At 44.6% G+C, this 7,473-nt stretch overlaps 1 protein-coding gene and 1 pseudogene across 2 annotated transcripts in view; both read right to left on the bottom strand.

The window, feature by feature from the left end:
* The window catches only part of LYN (LYN proto-oncogene, Src family tyrosine kinase), a 141,930-nt gene that overhangs the window by 23,566 nt on the left and 110,891 nt on the right, over window positions 1-7,473 (bottom strand). The window lies entirely within an intron of this gene.
* LOC108306730 lies at window positions 2,663-5,457 on the bottom strand (annotated as a pseudogene).

Here is a 7,473-nt window from a genome sequence, read left to right as displayed (position 1 = left end):
GCGCCCGGCCTTGTGTTTTTCATTTTCATTTTAAAAACGCGGTTTACTGGGCACAGGGATAAGGGAGCTTCTGGGGGTACATTGTGACCAAAGCTCTGAGGGTGGAGCAAGGTGGGTGTTTCCTGAAAATGCCTATGGCTGAGCCAATGACACAGAAGACTGTGCTAAGCCCACTGCTGTCCCTGGAAGAGGCACAGCACCACTGGGCAAAGAGCAAATTCTAGAGGTGGGGGGTTCTGGTGAAACTCCTGGTATCTTGTACCCAGTGAAAAGTCTAGGTACACAGAACAGATTAATAATTATGCTTCCTGAGTTAACGGACAGCCTTATCTTGTTTGATGCTGGATAGATAGACTTCCAGTCTTCCAGAGCGGCCTTTCTTTCTTTTTTTTTTAATATAATTTTTTTTTCTTTTTTAAAGATGGGGTTTCACCATGATGGCCAGGCTGGTCTTGAACTCCTGACCTCAGGTGATCCACCCACCTTGGCCTCCCAAAGTGCTAGGACTACAGGCATGAGCCACTGTGCCCTGCCTAGAGCGGACTTTCTAATTAATGTATAGTGAGACGAAAAGGAGTTAGTCACCAAGTGTCTGCCTCTTCTTCCATTGCCAATCAGCTGAGCAGATGCCTTCCACAGGTCAAGGCTTTGAGGCAGCTAGAGGCACACGTGGACCAGAGAAAGAGAGAAGTAAGATCTTACCCAACGTTCTGACCCCAAAGGGGCAGGACTTTCTCTCCCACTGCTGGTGTGAAACAGGAAGTGTCAACTCTTCAACAGAGATACCCTCGGGGCCACAGCAGGTGAGAAAAGATGCCGCTTCCTCCAGGTGGAGGTGACCCAGCTGTCAGGGCTGGTGGCAAAGTGGGATCAGGGATGGACCTCAGATCCCAAGCAGCATCTCAGAGGCCACTATGGACACGGCTGCTTAACTCGACATGGTAGTGCAGCCAGTGTGTCTCTATTTGTTGGTATATTCACACCTAGTATGATTTTACACACACAGACATCCTTACATATGCACACACTTACGCGGGGTAGGGTGGGGATAGAATACAACATTTACAGTCCGATTTACTTTGCAAATAACTTTTTCCCCAGGGCATGATGTTGAAAATACGTAAACCAAAATTAAAATTCTAAGCCCCCTAACCAACTGGGTGGACCCTCCTCTTGGCCCAGGGGATTTCAAAGAAACCTGAAAAACTAGTTCAGGCCATGATGAGAGGGGAAACTGGACACGACTCATTATGCCCTTCTCCCTTTTGGAGTGCAGACACCAATGACCAGCATTAACATTAAAATAGAGATCCTGAGACTGACCGAACAGAGTCTTCATGGCAATAAGACACCAAATTCCAACCAGACTCTAGTATAACATCACATGACACATAACAGGTTCTAAAGGAGATCAAAGTATTTTACTTTAAAATATATTTCTTACACATATTTTGAAACGGCCCTACAAAGCCATTTCTTATGGGGGAAATTTACATTCTCTAGAGAATCCCTCTCCCTTTCCAGGTCCTTTCCTGATCCAGGAGAAATTTAACTGATATCTTTTAAGGTCCAATAAGAGACATTCACATCTGTTCTCTCTGAGGCCTGCTACCTGGAGGCTTCATCTATGTAATAAGAACCTTGGCTTCGATAACCACCACTCCCCATATCTTAACTCAAGCTTATTATAACTCTTCGGGCACAGCTTAATTCTTTTAACCAATGGGCAATCAGGACTTTTTTTTCTTTTTCTTTTTCTTTTTTTTTTTTTTTGAGGCAGAGTCTCACTCTATGGCCCAGGCTGGAGTGCAGTGGCATGACCTCAGCTCACTGCAACCTCTACCTCCTGGGTTCAAGTGCTTCTCCTGACTCAGCCTCCCAAGTAGCTGGGATTACAGGTGCCCAGCACCATGCCTGGCTAATTTTTGTATTTTTAGGGTACAGACAGCATTTTGCCATGTTGACCAGGCTGGTCTCAAGCTCCTGACCTCAGGTCATTCACCCACCTTGGTCTCCCAAAGTGCTGGGATTACAGGCAGAAGCCACTGTGCCCAGCCAGTCAGGAAATTTTTGAATCTGCCTATGGCCTGGAAGCCTCCCCTCCCAGCTTCAAGAAGTCCTGCTTTCCTGGGCTGAACCAATGTACCCCTTATGTGTACTGATTTATGTCTTTGCCTATAACTTCTGTCTCCCTAAAATGTGTAAGATCAAGCTGTATCCCAGCCACCTTGGACACATGTTTCCAGGACCTCTGGTGGCTGTGTCATGGGCCATGGACCTCAACCTTGGCAAAATAAACCTCTAAATTGCTTGAGGCTTGTCTCAGATACTTTTCCGTTTGGTTAAATCAGACCAAGGTTTTAGAAAGACTGAGTGGAGTGCACTCATTTAAATTCCCTCTCCTCTAACAGGGTGAAAGTTGAAAGTAAGTTGCTATTTCCTGAATGGGGAGTGCCCATGTGAGCAGGCTCAGCAGGCCCCATCCACAGGCACCTGCCTGGACATCCCCGAGGAAAGGCAACTGGTCTCTCCCTCCTGAAGGACTGCAGCTTTGCATCATCAGACATACCCACTGAGAAGTGAGTTGCCTGTGACCACACCAGAGATGGGAAATTCCTAACCACCAAGGCCCTAGGTAATGTATCAGATGGACTTTTTTTACGTGGATTCATTGGAGAGGGAAATCTCAGTAACGTTTTACAAACCCAAGCAGAGCTCAGCTAATGCCCCTGCCTAGTGGAATCCTAGTGATGACCATCCAGGTCACTCATCTTTTCCTGCTTTTCTCAAAGGCCCAATGAGAAGTCTGTGAACCCCAGCACCCCACGAAGTGAAACTGGCTTCCAGCAAGCTCCCTCCCACCCAAGGCGCAGGCTCTGAGCCGTCACCAGCCTTCTTGGGCATATGCCCTGTGCTCAGCGCACATACCCGGCTGCTACCAGCAGAGAACATGAGCAATGCTTTGGACAAATAATGAAGTGCTGTGTGGATGACCTCACTCTGGAACTCTTGCTTTAGTGCTCCTCTGTTCATCCTAATTACTATTGATTTTCTGAGAAATTGGCAAAGACAGGCAAGGCTATCGTGCTCGGTGAGTTTTTTGTTTTGTTTTGTTTTTTTTAATTTAATGAGAAGAACCCACATTTCTGTCAGATGACTGAGGGAAAAAAGGAATCAAAGGAACCTCACTGAGGGGCTAAATGTGATCTCTCAAGCAAAGCTAAATCTACCCCAGGAAATTCCAGCCTAAATGAGAAACTGGAACTGAAAACGCAACCTGGCTTAGAATTGGCTGCTTGGAAAACATTTGTCATCTAGACAAGCAGTGAGAAAAATTAAATGAGAAACCTATCAAAAAGCAGGAAAAATGAATATCTGATTTTCCTGATGCTTTACGTGTTCTAGTAGGCACTGATTGTCTCACTGTCTAGAGATATGTTGTCTTCCTATGCTTGAGATAAAGAAGAATTCACATAATTAATGATGCTCAAAAGCCCTAGGAAGCCTATAAAATAACAATATTAATAAGTTGGAACGGAAAAATTTGCAATTGAGTAAAACCTAGTCTCTCTAAAGGATTTTTTATGACTGGAAGCCCCTGGAGTCAATCCCAAACTGACCTAAAAAGACCATTTAATGCCAGCAACAGAAAAACAGAATGTAAAAACACACTCACATACAACAGGGAGTCTGCAAAGAGAAAGTTTAAGAACACATCTCATCTGTACCACAAATATGATGGCGTTTGTTTTCTGTCCCTCCACAGTTGTCACAGAAACACTTTTCTACTGTTAATATTCATTGATTCCCCAATACTAGACCCCTCTAATCTTCAGTCCATAATTTGGATGGAGGAGAGGGATGGAACAGAGAGCTCATGCATTCTTGTTTGTACTTTTTGGGATCACCATTTTTTGGAAATTTTATTTGAACTTCATTTGGTTATCATAAGAGTCTCCTTTTCCAAGAAAAACTGCTAAGAAATAGTGAAATCTATACTTTGATGATGATAGCTACCATGGATTAACTCCTACTTGCCCAGGCAGTGCACTAGGTATGTTCATCGTTAAAACATGCCCATGAAGTAGGTTACATACTTCTCACTACTATGAGGAGGAAGCTGAGTTTTGGAGAGGCTACAATCTCTTTAAAAGGCCAGGATTCCAACCCAAGTCTGGCTGGTCCAGGCTTCAAAGCCTGTGATCTTTTTTTTTTTTTTTTTTTTTTTTGTTCATTCATGTATTTATTCCACAGTCAAAATAAGTCATAATTTAAAGTATAACATTTTTAAAAGATAAAGGAGAATTTGCGGCAAAGCTGTATTAATAAAACAGACACCAGTCTAAAGTGCAGCACTAAGCAGGTGTTCTCTGTTCCCGTGGCGGAATAAATACACACACAACTACACGTAAGTTTTCACTGAAGATAGGAGATGAGGCAAATAACCCTTTGAAATGAACTGCCCAATGAACAGAGTCAGGTTACAAATAATTTCTTTTAACATCTTACTGCAAAATGGAAAAAATCCCCGAGGTGACTACAAACTCGAACCCCTCACTTCATGCACATGGCCTTGGCTTCTGTATTCTTTCCACAGCCACATCCAAATCCAGAAAGGCTTCTGCACCCCATGCTCAAAAAATGCAACCTCAAGTCCCTGAGGCACAGACTGACATGAATGAGTCTGTGTGCAACTTTGATCCAGACCCTCCAGGGAAATCAGGACCACAACCACAGAGCACGACACCGTTTCTTTAAACAATAGCTTTAACTGTGGAATGAACTCTGACAAGCCATATGCATTTCATAAACAAACCAAATTATCGTCTTTGTATCTTCCTATTTTTCTTGCATTTTTAAAAATGTTAAGCCATCCAAGTAAAAAAAAAAAAAAAATTAACAATGAAAAAGGAAATTCAAAGGGTTTATGCCAAAAAAACAAACCAGTCCTCTGCAGCCTAACTCATTTTCTGGGCTGCGCAGCCATGGAGCGGGCGATCAGGCAGGAGATGGTCCCTCCCACAGTCAGCGCCATGACGGTCAGGTAGAGCATTTGGTCAGGCAGGCCTCGTTTTAGGTAGATGGGCACAGTTTCAGCTTTTGGAAAAACTTCTGCAGCTCTGGAACTCTGTTTTTCCCAGCATAATCATACACTGTGGAATCGGAGGTCAGTTTAGTTGGTGTGGCAAATATGATCGGTGGTGCTTTTGTGGGAACCGCAGGCTTTAATCCCTCTGGGATATAGGTCTCTGAAGCCCATGCTCCCGCCAACTTCTGCGTGAAGCCTCTAAATTTGTAGTACATGACGCCCGGACTCTGGCTTCCCGCATCCGCTGCCTGCGCAACTGTCCCAGAGAAGCGCCTGTGCTCTTAAACATTCATCCACACTGGCTACTTCATTTAAAAAGAAAGGATTTGAGCAGGGAGCGGTGGCTCACACCTATAATCCCAGGGCTTTGGGAGACGAAGGTGGGTGGATCACTTGAGGCTAGGAGTTTGAGATCAGCCTGACCAAAATGGTGAAACCCTATCTCCACTAAAAATATAAAACTTAGCCAGGTGCAGTGCCACATGCCCAAAATCCCAGCTATTTGGGAAGCTGAGGCAGGAGAATGCTTCAGGAGGTGCAGGTTGCAAGACAAGATCTTAACACTGCACTCCAGCCTTAGTGACGAGTGAGACTCTGTCTCGAAATAAGTAAATAAACAGGAAAGATCATTATTATTATTATTATTATTTGAAATGTAGTCTCACTCTGGAGTGCAGTGGCCCAATCTGGGCTCACTATAACCTCCGTCTCTGGGGCTCAAGCAATTCTCGTGCCTCTGTCCCCTGGGTAGTAAGACTACAGGTATGTGCTACCCTGCCCAGCTAACTTTTTGTATTTTAGTAGAGACGGGGTTTCACCATGTTGCCCAGGGTGGTCTTGAACTCCTGAGCTCAGGCAATCTGCCTGCCTCAGCCTCTGAAAGTGCTGGGATTATAGGTGTAAGTCACGCGCTCGGCCAAAGATCCTTTTTATTCTACTCAAATTGAATGCTCACCAAGTTGGCAGTGGAAAAAAGGAGGCAAAAAGAAATAAGAAAACCAGATAATTTTAAAAATGGTCAACTTAGGCTGAATGCGGTGGCTCCCACCTGTAATCTCAATGCTTTGCGAGGACAAGCAGGAAAGATCGCTTGAGCTCAGACCAGCCTGGACACAAAACAAGGCCCCATCTCTACAAAAATTTTTAAAAATTAGCCAGGTGTGGTGGCACATCTTGTAGTTTCAGCTACTTGGGAAGCTGAGGCGGGAAGATTGCTTGAGCCTAGGAGTTTGAGGCTGCAGTGAGCTATGATCATATCATTGCTCTTAGCCTAGGACAACAGAAAGGGACCCTGTCTCTAAAATAATAATAATCATAATAAACAGTTAAGTTAAAGCTTGCTGTCTGTTAGACTACCTTCATAGCTCAAAGATAAGGCAGCGTTTGGCACATCCAAGCTTAGGGCTGGTGGAGATTTCGGCACTGCTCAAAATCTAGTCAATCCAGCAGCATGCAAGGACCCGCAATGCCTTAGGACAGATAATTTTCAAAATGACAGCTTCACCAAATACCCATATTTAAATCAGTAAGTGTCCACGAAACAGAATTACTTTCTTTAGACAACAGGAAGTTTGTCAATGAATACTCATTTATCTTCTCTTGCAAAAACTCACTGGACTATTTCATTGGGATGGATATTTCAAAACTTACTGGGCTACCCCTTAAGATGGATATTATCAAAACCCAGAAAATAATAAGCGTTAGTGAGGATGTGGAGAAACTGGAAATCTCGCGCACTGTTGGCAGGAATACAGCTGCTTTTTGTAATGTCACTAGGATGCTATGCCATGTGTACTCCCTTAGTATACATATAAGGTAGGGTTTTCATAGTTTTGGGGATTCTGGTGGGTTTTTGAGACAGGGTCTCACTCTGAGGCCCAGGATGGAGAATGGTGGCAGCTCACTGTAGCCTCAACCTTTAGAACTTAAGCAATCCTCCCACCTCAGCCTCCTGAGTAACTGGGACCACAGGTGCTCACCGCACACCAAGGTAATTTTATTTATTTTTTTGTAGAGATGAAGTCTCACTATGCTGCCCAGGCTGGACTCAAACTCCTGGGTTCAAGTGATCCTCCTGCCTCAGCCTCCCAAAATGTTGGGATTACAGGTGTGAGCCACTGCGCCCGGCCACTCTTAGTTATATTAAAAGACTGAAGGTAGGCCGGGCGCCGTGGCTCACGCCTGTAATCCCAGCACTTTGGGAGGCCGAGGCGGGTGGATCATGAGGTCAAGAGATCAAGGCCATCCTGGTCAACATGGTGAAACCCCGTCTCTACTAAAAAAAAAAAATACAAAAAATCAGCTGGGCATGGTGGCACGTGCCTGTAATCCCAGCTACTCAGGAGGCTGAGGCAGGAGAATTGCCTGAACCCAGGAGGCGGAGG

The sequence above is a fragment of the Cebus imitator genome, unplaced genomic scaffold (genome assembly GCF_001604975.1).
Source record: "Cebus imitator isolate Cc_AM_T3 unplaced genomic scaffold, Cebus_imitator-1.0 Scaffold73, whole genome shotgun sequence".
NCBI classification, from domain to species: Eukaryota; Metazoa; Chordata; class Mammalia; order Primates; family Cebidae; genus Cebus; species Cebus imitator.
The sequence above is the reverse complement of the archived record's forward strand: the minus strand, read 5'-3'. Positions and strand labels throughout refer to the sequence as shown.